Genomic DNA, 18,863 nt, shown 5'->3' with positions numbered 1-18,863 from the left:
CCAAGGCCAACGTACACTGGGAAAGCCAAATATTGACACTTGTGTACTTGGAGCCCTGTTAAGGTTCACGGCCAGCACAGCGCCTTCGAGTATAGTGGTGAATCACAGGATTGCTGAAGGGATGGACGTGTACGTGGATGAATATTTTCTAGACATGAACTTGCAACAGTTATGACGGGAAGTGAGTTTTTGATCTGGTGTATCCAGTTCGGCTGTCTACACTAATCCCATCGATCGGATAATTGTGAAATTTCATCCGGGGCCATGTGCGATTTGTACTTTCTAATCCGCTTACACCTCCAGAATCCTTGGGAGCCCCACATCTGGGAACTCTTTGTGCGGGAAACTGCAGAAGTGCAGTTTTTTATTTTAGAGAACCGTTCAGTACGGTCAAGCCTAGTTCCTGTAACTCTCGGCGCCAACTGTAAGAGACGGAGGCTATTAGTTTACGGCCCAAGTTGTAATAAAGGAAACGAGAATCTCAGAGCTCCCCACGGTCGGCACCATCCATCTTTGGAGCGTATGCTTAGCTTTTTTTTTTTTCCCTATTGCTTTCTCCTTCCTGACAAGGCAAAGTGACCACAGACCACAAAACCATATCTGGTTTTAGTTTAATTTTGAAGCTGGTGAGGAATACGATTTCTTCCTGTAATGAAATATCTTATTTGTAAATTCAATTAAACACTTGAAAAAGCCATTGCACTCGGCATAAATGTGAAGTCTCAGCAGCACACTTAGAATCTGGAATATCATGAACAAAGTGGTTTTGGATAGCATTCACTTAATTGGCCTTCACCTGTCCTGCGTGCGTGCTTCACACACTTAACTTCGCCCCCTGGTGATACGTGAGCTCTCGTCTACACTTTAAAGGTACAGTTGCTCTTAGAATACGAGCAATGAGCCTCACGAGCAGAATACTCACTAGACGCCAGCGGGATGCCCTTCGTCTTGCCAGTTTTCCATTCATTAGCACTGGCACGATTTGGAGAAATTAATCACCCTGTTTGCCGGGCTGTATGCAAAGTAGCAGAAACTAGAAGGCAACGCTATACATATTTCTGGCGTGACTCTCTGAACTGTGTTCCAAGGTGGGGATTAATTTTTCGACAATAGTCACAGTAATGACTTCCCTGAAACGTCTCTGGGGGCGCCTCCCTTCGTTTCTTTTATAGAAAGTCACGACTAGGTTGGGCGCAGCCTTTATGTCTGCCAGCTACTCCACCACACCTGGGCCGAAGAGCGGACCGTAGATTCCTCGGGAAAGTCACAGCTACTTGGAAGACGCCCCAGGACCGGCTTGGAGTTTGCGCCCACAGACTTCCAGCAAGCAATGGCAGTTTGGTTCCACTTCACATCAAAGATTTTAAATGATTTTGAGAGTCACCATTGGTTGGGCTCGTTAACTCATCCTTCGGAATAGTGAGTGCCTCTTGGGAGGTCAGGTCAAGGCTGGTCCTTGGGCTTCTCAGGCCTGACCCAAATTCATGCTCTGCCTAATTCAGAGGCCTTCTTCTATGATTTCTTTTCTCTTCCTGTAGCAACGTTTCTCCAAACGTCTCCAATCAAAATTCTAGCGTCGTCTCATAGCGTGTGGTCTGCAGGGCTGGATGTGTCTTCCTGCTGTATTTTCTTATCATTATCATGAGATATCTTTGCCAATTAGCAAGCTAATAGGGGAGGGAACTCAAAGATGCCAAGGGATCAAGAAGAAGTTTAAAAGTTAAGATTCTTGGTTCACGTACAGTTGAAAAGATGTCTCACATGGATTCGAGTAGATATTTAGAAATAACTAGCGTTTATGAAACACTGAATGATTCACAGGGTCAAGAATATGTCTTTTTCAGTTAAGCGTTACTTAAAAAAACCCGCGTTAAAAACCCCTTTGTGTTAAAAAAATATCTAGTCTCTACAAAACGTGTAGCTGAGGTCACTTGGGTAAAACCACATTTACCGATGTGACAGATGACGAGGGCCAAATGAGCCTAAGGAAAGAGGCACAATTAAGGGGCAGGGGGTGGTGAATCCCTTTGCTGTCCACATGGCCTTGTTCCACCTCCATTCTGACTAGATCGGCTGGCAGGCCTGCTCCTCCTGACTGCACAGGTCCCTAACTTCCTCCCTTCCAGAGCGTTTCACCGAAGCTCGGTCTCAGCCAGCTCCCCCGCAGCCCCCCTCGCATTTAGAATCGCGCCTCTACGGAAGTTTACACGCTCCCTCTGCAAGCACCGCATCTTTCTCTTCGGGTCGCGCCGTCCTCACTCCTGCTGGACGGCTCCCAGCCTTCGGCATATTTTCGATTTAATTATAAACTTTCCTTTTTCCCCCTTGGTCTCGGTCCAGCAGCCCCTTTTGGCGTTTTTCCTCTCCCCAGGTCTAAGTGCCCCACTCAACGATGACAGTCGCTTCTCATTCTTTCCCTCATAGACCTTCTACTATCTTCCGCCCTAAGTATTTGCTATCATTTGCTCGTCCGGTTTCGGCTTTCGTAGAGCAGAGGGACACAGGCCAGAGGCGCGCACTGTCCTGCTCTGGCCTCCTACGACGTCGCGCAGCCTGTCTCTCCCCAGCCGGACCTCAGCCCGTCGCAGTCCTTTATCCATTGCTCGATGGCAGCATGTCACACGCCCCCGCTACCTAAAACTTGTGAAACGTTCTCAGGTCTCGTGCATCTCACCTTCCCTGCCACCTGGCCCGAAGCCATCTGGTAGGTCTTCACTTGGCCTTTTCTCTTCTTTTCCCCCAAAGATAACAGCAGCTTTCCACTGCTCTCCTTTATCACAACATGCCCATTCTTTCTTTGCGCTCTCCTCTTCCAGGTAGAAAAACCTCCTCTCCTCTCCCAAACCAACGCTTCTCTCCGATCGCTTGATTCCAGCTCCTCCAATGCTTTTAGAAACTTGTCATTAATTATCTTTTACGATATTCAACATTCCACTTCCCACAACTGTCTTCTCTTCCACTTACTGCAGGGAACCAGTTCTCCAAGCGTCTGTCGCGTTTCTGCTTGTCTGAGTAGAGGCGTGACTGCCTTTGTGCTGGGATGTTTGTATGACAAACATCCTGGGACGATAGATAGTAGGTCTGCTTACTATTCATTAGGAAAGACTTGGGATGCGTAAATCCAAGGATCCTCTCCCATAATGCAATCCAGGTGGTGCCTGGCTTTCTCTGGGTCACCCTGTGGGGACTGGGGCTAGGGAAACAAGTCGGGGAAGATGCTGGTACTCTGGAGACTGTGATTTCTGAGTGGTGAAGTCTGACTCTCAGTGAGCACGCAGCTCACACACGGGGGTGTAAGGGTGAGATCGAGCTCCAGGGGCTTACGACCCGAGCATTTGGCTTCCCACGCTCCTCAGTCAGCACAACTACTAAAAGTAAGGGACATTCACGATTTGATCAGTTGTTAAAACAGAAGAAGGTTAAGAGGGCTTCGCCTCTATTTAAAATTTATTTTATGACACTGGTATATAAGAAGGAGAGCAAAACAGAAATTGCTTGAAATCCAAACCTAAATGGTTCGATATTTGAGTTACAGCTTCGAAAAGCCTGCGGTCATAGAATTTCTCAATCTCTACCCCTCTCCGAATGAAAATTAGACTATCAGGCACTGATTTTCATAATGTCACTCAATTTTCATTGCTTTCCTTCACGCAGTGTCACACGGCAGAGGGAAAAGATGTTGCATGAGCTAAGAGACCAGGTGCTGATGGACAGCTGTGCTGTGGCCCACGGGAGGGCAGAGGCATGCATGCTACCTGCTGACAGGCCGGGGGCCCACCCAGGTCCACCGAGGCAAGTTTTAGAGACCAACTATGGAATAATTAGGTTTCCTTTTGTTTTGTTTGTTTTGGGCAACGGTTTCTTTCCAATTCTTTCTCTTCTTAATATCCTTTACTCTAACAAAAGAATAGGAATTCCTGACACAATTTCTCCCTTTGTGTCTCTCAGTATTATATAAGGATGTACACCTATATCACTGGTTACAAAGGCTGGGTGCACAAGGAGAATCATTTGGACATTTTAATTTCCAACAGATACATTATTTTTGTTTTGTCGATTTTAAATCAGCAAGGCCTGGGATGGCTAAGAGTTTACAAAGCCAAATGGCACAACCTACTAAAAGCCGGTATTTAGACTGTACCTAGCAGAAAGAATGTACAACTTAGAAGCAACAAAGCTGGGTCGCAGTTCCAACCCCTCATTTAATAGTAATGTGACCTGAGGCAAGTCACCTCATTTCTGCATTTCCTGCTCTCCCAACTGAGAAGTGGTAAAAACAAGATTTTCCTTACAGAGTTGTGGTAAGGACTTAGGAGAAAATATTTTAAAAAATTTCTTTAGAAGCTGAAGAATTGTGCAAATATTGATCTCTCCTCCTTACTATCCCATGTGGTCTTTACACAGAGGCTATTTTAGCACAGCTCCAAAGAACACAGTTCTGACAATATGAGCAGATTTTCGTTCATTCTGAACGTGTCAATTGGGCCCGTCATGGGCCTACAAACAAAGTCATTTCTGTAGCGTAGGCTGCTTTTCCAAAGTAATGTAAAGACTTGGATAGTTATTGAATTCATTTAAACGTAACATATTTCACGAGCATCTCTACGTACGTAAGTACTGTAAGACTGCCTTCTGTCATACCAGCTCGAGCCTCCAACATCCTTAAATTTAGGGAGAATACTCCTGGTCAGTGTTAGCTAAAATTAATGACTGACTTGACTCTCTATTTCACTTTCAATGGATACAATTTAGTCATGGGAGATGATATTCATTCAGAAGCCTCTCCAGGAAGAACCATGACGAGGCAGATGAAATTATACTGACTCACGGGGAGGAATTTTGCCCGAAGGGGCCTCAGGGTTAGAGTCGAACAGAGAAACACTAGCGTCAACCTGGAACAATGAATGTGCACAGGTACAGAACCCGTGCATGCGTGTGCGTGTTTAATAATGTTTTATTGCGGTGGTCTGCATACGGCAGAGATAGGAAATATGAGCAACTATTTGCAAACCACCTAAAAGGTTAAGCTTTCTCTGAAGGGCTAGAGGAGAAAAGGCACCAGCATTATTACTAGTTTACATTTTACTTTGGGATTTTTGCTTAAGTTGTAGCCAGAGACTTTCTAGGCTTAAAGTATTGAAGAATGGGTGAATATGGCCTCCTCATTCTTAGAGGGTTTGGAAAATGAATGGTCTTAGCTTGGCTTGAAAACTATAGAATAGAATATATTTTTAGACTAATAAATCTTTTCAATCCTTTCAAAAATAGATCCATGGAGAGAGCAAACAGATAGAAGCCCAGGTGCTGTTTTGCAACATGTCCAGGGTTTTAAAACCGGATAAACACTGAAACGCTGCAGGCACAAATCTGTCCTTTCTCAGACAAAATCCTATGCGATCAGGAGAGCTGCTCTAATCAAGTATGCACATTAAAAAATCCAGAACCCCTGCCAACTTCTCTGCTAGGTACGTATCATAAATGACCTCAGAGTATGGACATTAATCCCTTTCTTATTGATGAAAATGTGCATAATAATACTTTTAGGATGCTTATTGTTGGTATGAGGCCAAATAGAATATCGTACCGAAATACTGTAAAAACTAGGTTGTTTTCCCATATGTTCCCATCGCATTATTTAATAAAACACCATAACGACTTAAGAGCATGAATTTTTTTATGTTTTTTTTTCAATAATTTAATACTTAAGCTGAGTCTTCATGAGATAATTGGTTAGAAATCAACTTATATTTTCAGGACCTTGTTCTCTCCTCGCATATTTCATATTACTCTGCATCTCGACTTTTTTTCTACATGGTTACAATTAAGAAGATATTTTATTGAAGAAACAACAATATTCATTGGGATTGGAACACACGGAACAGAAAGTGAGCTTGCACAGCGAAGAAACGAACCTTTCCGAAGCTTGTAGCCCTAGCGTTTGGCACTGTAACCTATTTATAAATATCAAGTAGGTATTCATAAATGTTTGTGAAGTGACTAAGTGGAGGAATGAATAAAAAGTTGGAGGCTCGGATCTCTTTGCCATCTTGAGTGCTGGTGTAGCGATGAAAGGTGTTCTCTCGTTTCTCCTTATTTTTTTCTCAGGTCGCAGTTAAGAAAATGTTTCATTGCAATTTTTCACCATGGCAAAGTACCTAGGTTTAAAAGATCTCTACGATATATTTTACTTTATTTATTTTTTTAGACGAGGCAACCCTTGGTTGACCTCACAGATTGCAAGGACCTTGTCAGCTTACAATCCCTTATTTTTTATGTTTATTTTTTACGCCTACAGCACCTGGTCTTACTAGGTGGTCTCCCATCCAAGTACTAACCAGGCTCGGCCCTGCTTAGCTTCTGAGATCAGACGAGGTCGGGCTTGTTCAGGGTAGCATGGCCGTAGACTCTATAATATATTTTAAATTAAAGGGTAAATTGGTTTTCTGGCTTTAAAAAAATCTCGTAACTATGAGTACCTGTTTAAGTTCCTTGGAAATGCTAGTTACTGTTGGGGTCATAACTTGATCACGGCAAACATTCATGTGACAGATGCCGGGGTTTCAAGGATTAACATGTCACATCCCTTCCATTGAGAACCTCGGAGAGAGAGGGCAGCATGCTGGAACTGACATGCACCTAGACAAAGACAGGGACGAGTTCCATGATGGGGGACACGCCGGGCACTGGGAAAAAATGTCGCTCCGCCTGGGTTAAGCACAAGAAGCAGAGGGGCTTTGAGGAGGCCGGGGGAGTAGAATCGCTACATGTCCAGGGCAAAGGAACGGCCATGTGGGAGAGCACGGTGTGTCCAGGAAGGAGATCCGTGTGATGTGGCTGGTGTAGAAGGCTTGCGTCCAGGCAGAGGGCTGGGGCTGAGACAGAGGGGGACGTGGTAGGAGGTGAGGCCAGACAGGCAAGCAGAGGTGAGAGCCAGGGGCGAGCTGCAGGGGAACAGCCAACTGTGATTCTGTGTGTCTGACAGGTTTGCTTTCTGCACTGGTAAGGAAATAATAAAAACACAATGGTACGGTCTATCGTGGCCTGGGAAGGTTACCTGAGTGTTCTGAGTTTGACCTTGATGAAAGTGCCTTGAATTCATTAGGGAAGAAAAAAATAAAAGAGGTCTGGGATTGCTAATGTTATTAGGTCAGCTTGCACATCAATTATTTAATGCATTACTCGTGGAAAAAATCTGAACATCAAGTTGATTTCCCAAGATACATTCGAGTTACTTCTCCCCTCTCTTCTCCGGAGCAGTTGGTGTGTGCTCGGAGGATGCAAACTAGATTTACTCACAGCCAGCATCCCTCACCTTCAGATATCGTAAGAAGGTCCATCTTTCTTTGCTAAATCAGGTGATAGATTCTAAAACCGAACTGATTTACGGATTATCTGATGTTACAGATATGCAAGCCAGGTTCCCTTTGTTACGGGAGCCAGCCACAAGGTGACCTAATAGCAAAGAAACGTTTAATGCCGTTCGATCCTTTCCTTGCAGCATTCTAAAGTAAAGCGACTGTGGCAGAGGATGGAAAAGTGGAAGCAACACGAAGGTGCTATGCAGCTATTCCTGCTGCTTACAATGAGCTATCATAAATGGTACGGAACTTGTGCAAAGGAACTTGGCAGCGACATATGTGGAAGTTATTTCTGAGAGCATTTTGGGTTTTAATTCTTAGTGTTAAAAATTACTGACTAGTCAGATAAGGAAATTAATTCCTTTCAAAACATCTTTTTTCCTGCGATATCATTTCCAATAGGATAGAGACTTTAAGGAGCCGTTTACTTCACCCCCACTCCTATGCAGTCTTTTATTTTCTTTAAAAAGAAAAATCTCTAAAGAAAGAGATTTGCCATTCTTGGTAACCTAGCTACACATTCTCAGGAACTATCTAAATTAATCCTTCATGCTGCAATTTACTTATTTCCTCTTATTCTTTCCTCAGTAAAGCCAGGGAAGCGCTGACCCTTGTTACATGTTTGCCAACGAGTCTCATCAGCCCTCAGTCTTCTCCTCTTCAAGCTGAATACTCCTCTTGCCTTTCCCTATTGTTCACAGATATCAACGTTTTTGCTCTGTTTTACTTTCGTTAGGATAGAATTTTCCAACGCGTGGACCTGCTGAGCTAGCAGGATTTGTGCTACACGAAATCCACTTGGGGAACGGTTGATAATATGCAGTTTCTACTTCTTCCATTCCTATCGTACAGTCGATGGAATTAGACTCTTCCTGACTCAGCTTTGACTTAAGTATCAATACGTTAAATCTGACACCAAAGTTAAGTGTAAGAAAAATCTGCATATGAGATTTCTGAAGAAAATCCACGAGGCTAGGATCTCCAGCAGGTCAAAACTTTAAAACTTTATTTTTAAATTTTTAAAAAAAATTTTCAGGTGAGGCGACCCTTAGTTGACCTCACGGATTGCAAGGACCTAATCAGTTTACAATCCCTTATTTTTTATTTTTTATGCCTACAGCACCTGGTCTTCCTAGGTGGTCTCCCATCCAAGAACTAACCAGCCCCGACTCTGCTTAACTTACGAGATCAGACAGGATCGGGCTTGTTCAGGGTGCCATGGCCGTAGACAAAACTTTAAAACTTTAAAGAAAACAAATAAAAAAGGTGAAATCACACCTTATACCATATTCAAAAACTAAAATGGATCAAGACTTAAAAATAAAGGTTAAAACTATAAAACTTTTAGTAAAAAACGAGGAAACGCTTTGTGACACTGAGTTTGATAATAAATTCTTGGATATGACACCAAAAGCATTGGCAAAAAAAGTTAGATAATTTGGAATACATCAAAATTAAAAACTTTTGTGTATCAAAGGACACTCCTTACAGTGAAAAGAATCCATAGAACAGGAGGAAGTACTTGGGAATCATACATCTGATAAGGAGTTGATATCCAGGATAAATAAAAAGGTCATACAATTCAACAACGACAAAATAAAAAATCCAATTAAAAAATAGGCAAAGAATTTGAACAGAAATTTCACCAAAGAAGAGATACGAATGGCCAAAAAGTACATGAAAACGTCACTAGTCATTAAGGACATGCAAATCAAAACCACAACGAAATACCACTTTACACGCATCAGGATGGCTACTATCAAAACAAAAACAAAAACAAAAACAGAAAATAACCAGTGTTGGGAAGGCTGTGGAGAAACTGAGAGCCTGTGCATTGTCGGAGGGAAGGTAAAATGGTGTGGCACCGTGGACAACGGTGTGGCAGTTCCTCGAAAAATTAGAACTAGAATCGCCGTATGACCCGGTGTGCCATATGCACACTCGTGTTCATAGCAGTATTATTTACAGTACCCAAGAGGTGGAAGAACCCAAATATTCATCGACAGATGACGAGTAAACAAAATGTAGTATATACAATGGAATATTATTCAGTCTTAAAAAGGAAGGACATTCTAACACATGCTACGGTATAAGTAAACCTTGAAGACTTTATGCTAACTGAAACAAGCCACTCGTGAAAGGGCAACTGTCGTATGATTCCACTTATGTAAGGACCCTAGAGTAGACACATCCATAGAGACAGAAAGCGGCTGCCAGGGGTCATGGGGGCGCGGGAATGGGGAGCTAGTGTTTACTGGGTACAGTTTCAGTCCGGGGAGATAGGGTTCTGGCGATGGGTGGTGGTGGCTGTACAACGACCCAAGTGCACTTAATGCCGCAGAACTGTTCACTTAAAAATGGTAAAAATGATAAATTGTTACGTACATCTTATCAGAAAAATGAGCAGAGCTGAGAAGGGGGATGGAGAGGAGGCTCTGTGGCTTGCCCTGGATCCCGTCCACTTTCCCCTACCCCAGGGGCTTCTATGTCTTTCACTGCAGGTCTAGTGGGGTCGAGCAGCTGTGGGACACTCGAAAAGCTTGAACTGCAGCCGGGACAGCATGAAGCAGGATCTGTAGAGCAGGGCAGACGCACTGCTATGGCCTCATGGCCATAAAACTGCTGCTTTGAGAGGAACACTTGCAGAGTTTTGGGGGACAATGGACACAAGCGTGCCTGCAGTCCCAGCAGGAAGCAGAGTTGCTGGATTTTCTTAGACACCACCCACCAGGCCTGTCTCAGCGATGGTCTGCAGGCACACTGCAGGGTGCCCGGCAGACAGGGGGAGCCTAGGAAGTGACCAGCGGGCCACAGAGGGAGGGCCAGGGAAAGGGGCAGGAAGATCTAGAAGGGGTCCTCTGAAGAGCCGTAGCCACGGGTATGAGTCAGTTTTTAAACATCTGCCAGGCCACAGGACACAGGGTGCCAGTTCAAGTAAGAATTGTCTTACTCCCTTGCCTCCCTCCCCATCCCAGGCGGACAGACACAAGAAAGGGGTGGGGCCAAAGAGGCCCGAAGCAAGACAAGTCCAGAGAGCAGATTTAAGCAATTTCTGAGGTTCGACTAATACCTTGGATTGCACATTCTCATGTCTCAGTAAAGACTGCCACATGAAGAGGCTTCCTCTGAATGAGCAGAAAATGATGGCATCTGTGGAGAAGAGGAATTTTACCTATGTTGTATAGAGTTCAATGGGACTGCAGGAGACAAAAATATAGCTTCATTTTGGTCACCGACCACTACCAGCTACAAGATGGGGGTCCCTGAAGAACGGATCTAGGCTTCATGGAAAACCCCTAGAAACAAAGTCCGTGGCCCCCACGGTGGTATCAGGGTTTTGGTCTGGTCTTACGTTTGTGTTCTCTGTGTCACCTGAGATAATTTACTTAACTTCTTCGAGCCTCGGTTTCTTCATTCGTGAAATGGAACTAATTATAGTATCTGCCACCTTAATGATTTTTAGAAATAAATGAGACAATGGAGGTAAGTGCTTGATAAATGTGAGCTGTAATTATTATTATAGGTAGAAAAAATTACAGGTGTTTCCCTCTCGAGCATTTAATTTCCAACAAAGAATACCACGAGTCTTCTCTCTGAACTCCTGGAAACTTGCATGTGACAAGGACCTCGGAAAGAGAGTATTAGAGGTATCAAAGCCCAAGCTCAATTTAACTCAGATCTACAATACCTGGGAGCCCGCCATGAGCAAGGTCCTTTGCTGGGCCCATTTGGGGGATGATGTCTATGCGGAAACTTCTGGAGCAGTGGAGAACCTGCTTCTCATTGGCTGAATTTGCTTCATGAAGTCTTTACCATGGCAACAGGGAAGCCCTTGCAGGGAACGGCAGCTGACACTGAAAATGTCACCTCTCTCAAGGTACTCGAAATTGCACAGCATGACTCATGGTGGCTTTCTCTTTCTGGCTAGCTGCTGGATCATACGCTGAGCAAACATAGAGCATTCAAGAGGTTCCCAAGTTACAGAGATGCCTTATGAGGGAGAGAGCATGTTCATGAAAGCGGAGATGATAGATTTGCAAAATGACTTGCTCAGGATATGAAGGAGTACTCGTGAAGTCAACAAATATTCCCCACCTGCTTTTAGGAGCCAGGTACTGGTCTAGGCCTTGAGAAATCAGTGGTGAACTTGATGGGCAGGTGCCATATTCCAGCACGCTTACGGGGGAGGGAGACAATGGGAGACAGACCGTGTAGGCACAGACACAGAAACCAGAGATTACCCTACAGTGATAACCGCCATGAAAGATAGTCATCAGACGGTTAAGAAAGTGAAGTGGTGGCATTCGGGCTGAAATGCAAATGACAGGAAGGATCTAGGACTTGGGACGATCCTGGCAAAGATTGTTCCAGTCACAAAAAAGGGTTAGAGGTCAGAGAACTAGGAAGGTGTCTGAACTTGGAGGCCCCTACGCTAAGTCTGGATTTTATTCTAAGTCTGATAGAAAACCATTAAAGAATTTCTAACAGAGACGTGATGTAATCTGATTTATAGTCACTTGAAGAAGATCATCGTGGCTGCCGCTGGAGACTGAACTGGCGGGAGATGAAGGGCAGGGTGGCGAGAGGGAGGCAGGAAGAGACTCGATTGTCCGAATGAGAAATGACGGTGCTTGGACTCGGGTGGGTGGTAGAGGTGGGGAGAAGGTACGTGAGAGACGCTGGCTGTGCCTGCTTCTTTCCAAGCAGGATAAGAACACTCCACACAACACTGACGTACACAGCCTGCAGCACAGAATCAGGAGATTTTGCCTTAAACTTGTTCTCCACTCTTTCATGTCTGTGTCTTGTCTTTGCAACTAGATGGTCATGTCATTCGGTACGTAGATACCAACCAAGTACTTGCCAAGTCTGTGGCATTGGCCCTTTCTACTAAGGAATTTACCAGAAGGTGGTGAACATAAGGCACATACAAATTAACCAGCAGACGCCAGCGGAATATGGCGAGCACCATAAAAGCAAAGCTATCGGTCTTGTTAAAGGAGAAAGAGCATCAGGTAGAGGAGCGCACAGCTATCCTTGAAGAAAGACCCTTTACAATGAGCTCGGAAGTCACCTGAGAGGATGACGGCATGATCAGATCAGGGAACGGATTGGAGTGAGGCAAACATGGTGTAGACACTGGTGAACAAGCTGGGGTAGCAGCCTAGGATGAGATGCTGGTGGGGGGAGTGGGATGAGGCGGAGGGAAGGAGATGAGTGTGACACATATTTAGGGAGGGGAAGCACCTGAGCCATGGGCCTGGGTGATTGATTGGATGGGGACGCGGCTAAGCAGGAAGCAAGAGGAAAGCATGACTCGCAAGGATTGTCCTTTCTTTCTCCCTCCTTCTCTTATACTTTTGTTCTAAAGAAACATCAATGACTGCTTATTGAAGGCAAACTGAATGGGACTACATTTTATTAATAAATGTCTAGTTTTTCCAGTTCTATGCACTGTGGGGCTCAGGGCATCTGTATCTGTATGTGTTTGTGTGTGTGTGTGTGTGTTAGAGAGAGAGAGAGAGAGAGAGAGAGTTTTTCATTTAAATTTGATTAAACTATTTTTAATTGATTGATTAAAACATAAAAACTAATACAAACAAAACAGACGGAAGGGCCTACGAGAGAGATAGTTTTAACTGAGTAATAACTTTGGTAGAGCGTAGAAACTGACTTGGAATGAAAAACAGAGATTGTTAGTTTCGAATTCTTTTATAAATTGATATTTCATATTTGTGTAAAACTTAAATAGTTGTATCATATAGTTACTATTATCTCTACTTTATAGTAGAAACTGAGGTCCAGAGCAGCTAAGTGTCATCCAAGGTCATCTGGCTCTAAGAGGTTGGAGGCAGGAATTGAACTTGGGTCTCTACAACTGAATTTGTTGTTTCGGGATGGTTATGTGTTAGAATACTAACAGATTGATAACAGGGCTAATAATTAGTTATGTTAAAAATAACAACTACATATCTAATAGTTTTTACAAGTAGATCAGGAGGTTTCTGTAAACAATCTGGTAAACTCCACAATCCTTAATAGCATACTTCATACACAGGGGCCAGGATGATGGTTCTTGATATTGGATGAGAATGTATGACTAGGACAGTTCAGTGAATCCTCACAGTTCAAAGCAAGTCATAACAGGACAAAGTCATTCACTTTCATTGTTTTTTTCTATTCAAGAATATTATCTCTTCAGAAATAAAAATTGAGGGAGAAACTACACTCTCATCCAGTGGGTAGTGGCATTTAAATTTCTAAGAAAAGAATGATCGAACGTGCTAAGGAATACCATAGGGGAGAGCTTAGTTGATTATAGTTCTTTCTAGGAAATGAGAAAAAACATATTTGGCTTGTATGAAAAGGATGAATAAGAATGAAAACATGTCCCGGACTTTGCAGCAGGAGAGTCTCCAAGGAAAGAGATAATGTTGAGAAGAAATTAGCAAGGCTAGTGAACTAAAGGAAAATAGGATGGTTTTGTCTGAATGAACGTGAATGAAATCAAAGATTGTTATAAAACGATCCGACAGAGGGAAGCAAAATGGCATCATGAACTTAGAGCCAATACCTGAACAGTTTGAAAGACTTCAAGAGGAAAGAAAATAATATTAAATTAATTTGGGGGGACAGAAATAGAGGTAGAAATAATCACGAGATTCACTATGATGCTATTTCACAAAGTAAGAAAATTGAAAACGTAAAGAAAAACTATCCCAGAGCAAAGTCGTGGGGTCAGACACAGGCATGTACTTCTAGATACAATTTTCAACAGATAAAGGCAAGGTAACCATGGACAAATTCTGCATTTGTTTTGAAGGCTGGAACTGAAAATCCCACCCTGACTAGGTAGGAGGAGCCCGCCCATGAATTCCCACAGATTGAGAGAAATGTGTAGTGCAAATTAATTGGAAAGGAGTTCATGGAATAAATATACTACTTAGAGAGAGGAAAAGATTGATTATGAAGCCATTTATTCAAAGCTATCATTTATTTATGACAAAATTGTTTGTAATAAAAAGAGATATATGATCCAATACTTGCCGGGGGCTTACGCACGATAAAAAAAATGTATTTATGAGGAAAGTAACCAATAATTCCATGCTGAGCAGAATACACAGCACGGCTCTCCGTGTGGTTCGGAGGGGATGAGGGCCGTGTGGTGGCAGGAAGGGGCTTCCTGGAGGAGGAGAGCTTCGCAGTGGGCCCAAGAATGAGCAGTGTTTGGAGAACTGAACAGGAAGTCAGGGGCCGTTACAGGATGAGAATTTGTCTTGAGTAAAAGTGTACAGGTCACATGCAAGCCATGCTTTGGGAACTAGGAAAAAACAAGCTAGTTGGAGTGGAGGCTCCTTGTAGGACAATATGAAGTCAAGGTCACTGGTGTCACTATAACAGCGGTTGGATGTTAGACTGAGTTGGGACTTTGACAACAGTGGGAAACCACTAAAATTTTCAAATAGGGATATAAATAGATGAGAATAATGTGAAGTCCCAGGTAGGGTGGCTCGGGAGGGAAGAGTGGTGGCAGACAGTAATAAGGAGGCTGTTACAATGGTAACGATGATGACGATGACAATAATAAGACGAGCGGCCAGCGTTTGCTGAGTGCCTACTATGTGCCGTCAATCACTGTAAGTACCTTACATACATTATCTCGATTACTTCTCTTAGCATCCTTAAGGGAATGGTATTTTTCCTCGTGAGGAATCCTTTCCACGGAGTAGGGGGGTGGTTATTCAACTGGCCGGACCACGGGAGAGCCTACACCCCAAGAAATCGCGGGGTGTCTCGGGAAGAGGGAGCAGGCAGCGGCTTTTTGTAGGGTTCGGGCTGGGCTGAGTAATTCAGAGGAGCTAAGGGGAATGGGGGTCATCTCTGGACTAGGGTTCCCGGAGACGGGCTGGCTCCGGGCTGGCCGCTGCTGTCACGAAGTGAGGGCAGTTTAGCACTTGGGGATCTCAGTAATCTTTTCTCAGGAACGAAGTGGACTGGGAAGTCATGGATAAGAAAACAGTAATGATTCAAAAGAAAGGGGACCCGACATCTTGAGGCTGTGGCCTGCCTTGGGAGAATCATTGTTTTCTGCTGGTTTCGTCTCTGATTTTACCTGTTATCGCAGCCTGACTGTTACGAGGGTAAATTTTATTTTCTCAGTCCTGGGCTTTGCTCTCTCACTATTGTACAGCTGGTGAATCCGAGACACAGAAACATGGTGTTGCGCTCCTGGTAAGTGGTAGAGCCTGGATTTGAACCTGCAGTTGTTTAGGTGTGAGGTTGGGAGGGTCTAAATCGAAGACAAGATGGAAAGGAAAGGGGCTGTGAATGAAAGGACTGGGGAAATTTGCTGACTAATTAAACGTGAGGAACGAGAGAAAAGCCACCAGCCGGACACAGTGCCTCTCCGTAAACAAGGAGTGTGTCAAGGGTAGAGGAAGAGGAATTTTATTTTAGGCTACTGAAGGGAAATGCTTGAAGATTAGCATAAGACAAAGAAAGTAAGGCAGATAGTTTCTAAAATGCCATCGTAAAGAATCTTCACTCGATATCAATTAATTTAGAAACTTACATTAATATTATTTAAATTTCCCACCCACCTGCTATGGTACCGTTAGTTCCTATTACTTTGTCCTTAAAATAGCTATGTGTGAGGGAGGTATGACTCTGCATTTTCCAGGTGACATTCTCAAGGTCACAGAACAAGTCAGGAGTGAAATTCGGATTGCACTGGTTTTATTTGCTGCCCATTGTGCAATTATTCCAAACCAAATTCTCTCCTAAGGTATAGAGATTATCGATTGAATTTGGTACAAGTCTTGATGCATCTTAGTAGAAATAGCAGATTTAAATTTAGCGAGTTGTTTGACGGTCAGAAAAAAAAAAAATCTTGACATTACTAAAGAAATATAATATTTTTGTTATATAGCAGGCTGCCATGAAGTGAGGGTAGTTTAGCACTTGGGTGTGACATTTAAAGTTTTTAAATTTTTGTGAGAGAATAACAAATTTCCCTTGCCTACAAATAGAATGGTTGCAAAAATTTTTTTCACAATTTGAGTTAGAATGGGTGGCACATTTCAAGAGTGAATTTCAAAGGCTACGAATCTGGCATTAAATTATGGGCTATCCATTCTATTGGGTAAAGCTGTACATGCCCATCAAATCCCTCCTTCCACACGTGTTTTCATTGGTAAAATAACAATACTGTTAGTCAGTCCTTCCTCCCCAACCCAAATTTCCTGTTTGATGACAGAAGAGACATTCGTGAAGATGTTCATAAAACGTTTGGTTGACATACAGTTTCATATAGCCTATTTACATTTTTTTTCTAAATTGGATTTTAAAACATAATAGAGACTGTACATAAATCATACCCACCAGCATTATGAGAAAATGGAAAATTTTCTCCAAGGAGAGAACTGCAAGGCATTCTAATTGCCTTCCTTTTTATCAGTCACTGAGGGATCCCCCCCAAAAACGACTGGTGGTGTTGCTAACGAATCCAGCAGGAAGGCCAACAAGGGGGGAGTAGGCTTAGTCAGTCACTCACTGTCTAGGAGAAATAATTCCTTGGGACCTTACTGAGACTAATAATTCCTTGGGACCTTACTGAGAAACTTGCTGGTTAATGCTCTAGACCTACACTGACTATTCCAGAGTCCAATGAGGACAGGTGAAAAGTAAAAACTTTGAAATCAGATTAGTCACCATAAAAGAAGTTGAGAAATAATGACGTTTTGCTTTTAGAAAAGTAGGAACTCTTTACGCCAAAATCTGAGAAAATACTAGTCAAAAGTCTGATGACTCTGCTTGCTCCAAAGACATTACAGAAAAATCGATGACGATTTGGGATGTTTTGCTACACCTTTTTAAGATGTCAGTTACAGTCGGTATTGCCTGTTCTTCAGTTTCTACAGGCTGGGCCTGGAATGAACCTGCCTGGTGAGGGGAGTGTTGGGAGAGACAAGGGTAAGGGTATTTATTTCAAGCTCCAACCGCCACAGTCCTAAGGCAGGTTTTGCCCTATGAATCACGATTTGCTCCTTCAGAAATGCAATACCATTGAGAAGTTGTCGCAAGCATAAGCTCTTTTATTCATTCAAAGCCTTTCAAAGTCTTCTCCAAGGACAATGTTGTTCTTTCTCCTTGGAAGATTATTTTTCTATAGGCTGTGTCCTCCTTTGAGATCTAAGACACCAGGGTGTGTACAGTTGGGTTTCAGCATTCTCTGGCTTTGATATTTGCATAATTTATTGACCTCTTCACTATAGCCATGGTCTGGGGTAGAAAAGCCCTCCACCGACATACAAAGCCCTGGACCTTGTCTGTGTGAAACTAGTGACCACAGAGGCCCACATTGACCTGGTTTGCTTCCATGGGGAAAGAAGTAAGCAAGGTATCTAACGTCACTTCTTTTTTAGCAGAGGTTTTAAAATAAAGATACTCCTAGAATCTTTAATGGAAGAACCCCATTAGTAAGGGTCAGATTTATGGTTTTAGGTGAACTTAGTCAGCTATGCCTTAAGGAAAAGACATTATTCATGAATTCATGTCACAAAACTATCAAAATGTTCAGCACATCTATACAGTTTGATTAAACTGTTTTAGAGGCACATTTTCATTTAATTCATCTGCTGCCAGGCTACTTGAGAAATCGCTGTATTTGGTGCATATTTCGAACTAACTGCTTCAAAACCTTGACAATATGTTTAGTTTGCATAAATCAGGCAAAACATATTTTGTTTTGTTCAGCGTGCTCTGAACTTTCACAGTTATTTCATTATCTGCTCAGATGGTCCCTCAGCCTTGCTTCAACTGAAAGGGAAATTGTAAATGTTGTTAAAATAAAACCAGGCTGATGCTTTGGCAGCTGTGCAATCTGCAAAAGACCTGGGTTCAGGGATCTAGTTGAAATCCAAGAAGCTTATCTTCACTAACTTCTCTTGGTGATGAGCATCACTATTCATCACATTTTGTAGAAATCCGTCCAACTTTCCCTCTTTAAGGAAATCTATTTTCATTTTAGAAGGATCCATCTTATCCAAGCTTCCCTTCTTGGTCTCGAGCATTGCTAATTATAAGGTTTTTCTTCCTCTTTATAAAAGTCTAAAATTTGTCTTGCTTATGGCGATATAATTTTGAGTCACTTAATTATGGCAACATTATCTTTCTTATTTCTCCTCTTTTCTCATTATTGTCTTTTACCGTTAATTCGAAATAACTATTCAAATATTTTTTCTTTTATATTGTGTCTGTTTCTGTATATCCTCGTTTACTGCTCACAAACTTTTAAGGTTTCAATTTTTGGGTTTGCTCTTGGGGTTTTAGGAATTCTTCATGCTCACCCCTGACCTTCCTCAAGGACAGAGGTGGCCTCATTCTCTCTCCTGCTCCATGGAATTCCTCACGTAAAATTTTCCTTTTGGACAAGAAATTTAGTATAATGGGACTAGATATTTAAAACGAGATACAAAGGTTAAGATGTGGGGATTAGTCAATAAA

At 42.8% G+C, this 18,863-nt stretch overlaps 1 protein-coding gene and 2 pseudogenes across 1 annotated transcript in view; all 3 read right to left on the bottom strand.

Moving 5' to 3' along the window:
- KCNB2 (potassium voltage-gated channel subfamily B member 2) overlaps nucleotides 1-18,863 on the bottom strand; it is a 334,241-nt gene that overhangs the window by 72,136 nt on the left and 243,242 nt on the right. The window lies entirely within an intron of this gene.
- Nucleotides 6,287-6,405, bottom strand: LOC120585593 (uncharacterized; annotated as a pseudogene).
- LOC120585600 (uncharacterized) lies at nucleotides 8,470-8,588 on the bottom strand (annotated as a pseudogene).

Source organism: Pteropus medius, unplaced genomic scaffold (genome assembly GCF_902729225.1).
Source record: "Pteropus medius unplaced genomic scaffold, Ma_sr-lr_union100, whole genome shotgun sequence".
Classification (NCBI taxonomy): Eukaryota; Metazoa; Chordata; class Mammalia; order Chiroptera; family Pteropodidae; genus Pteropus; species Pteropus medius.
This window is presented reverse-complemented; position numbering and strand designations above follow the sequence as displayed.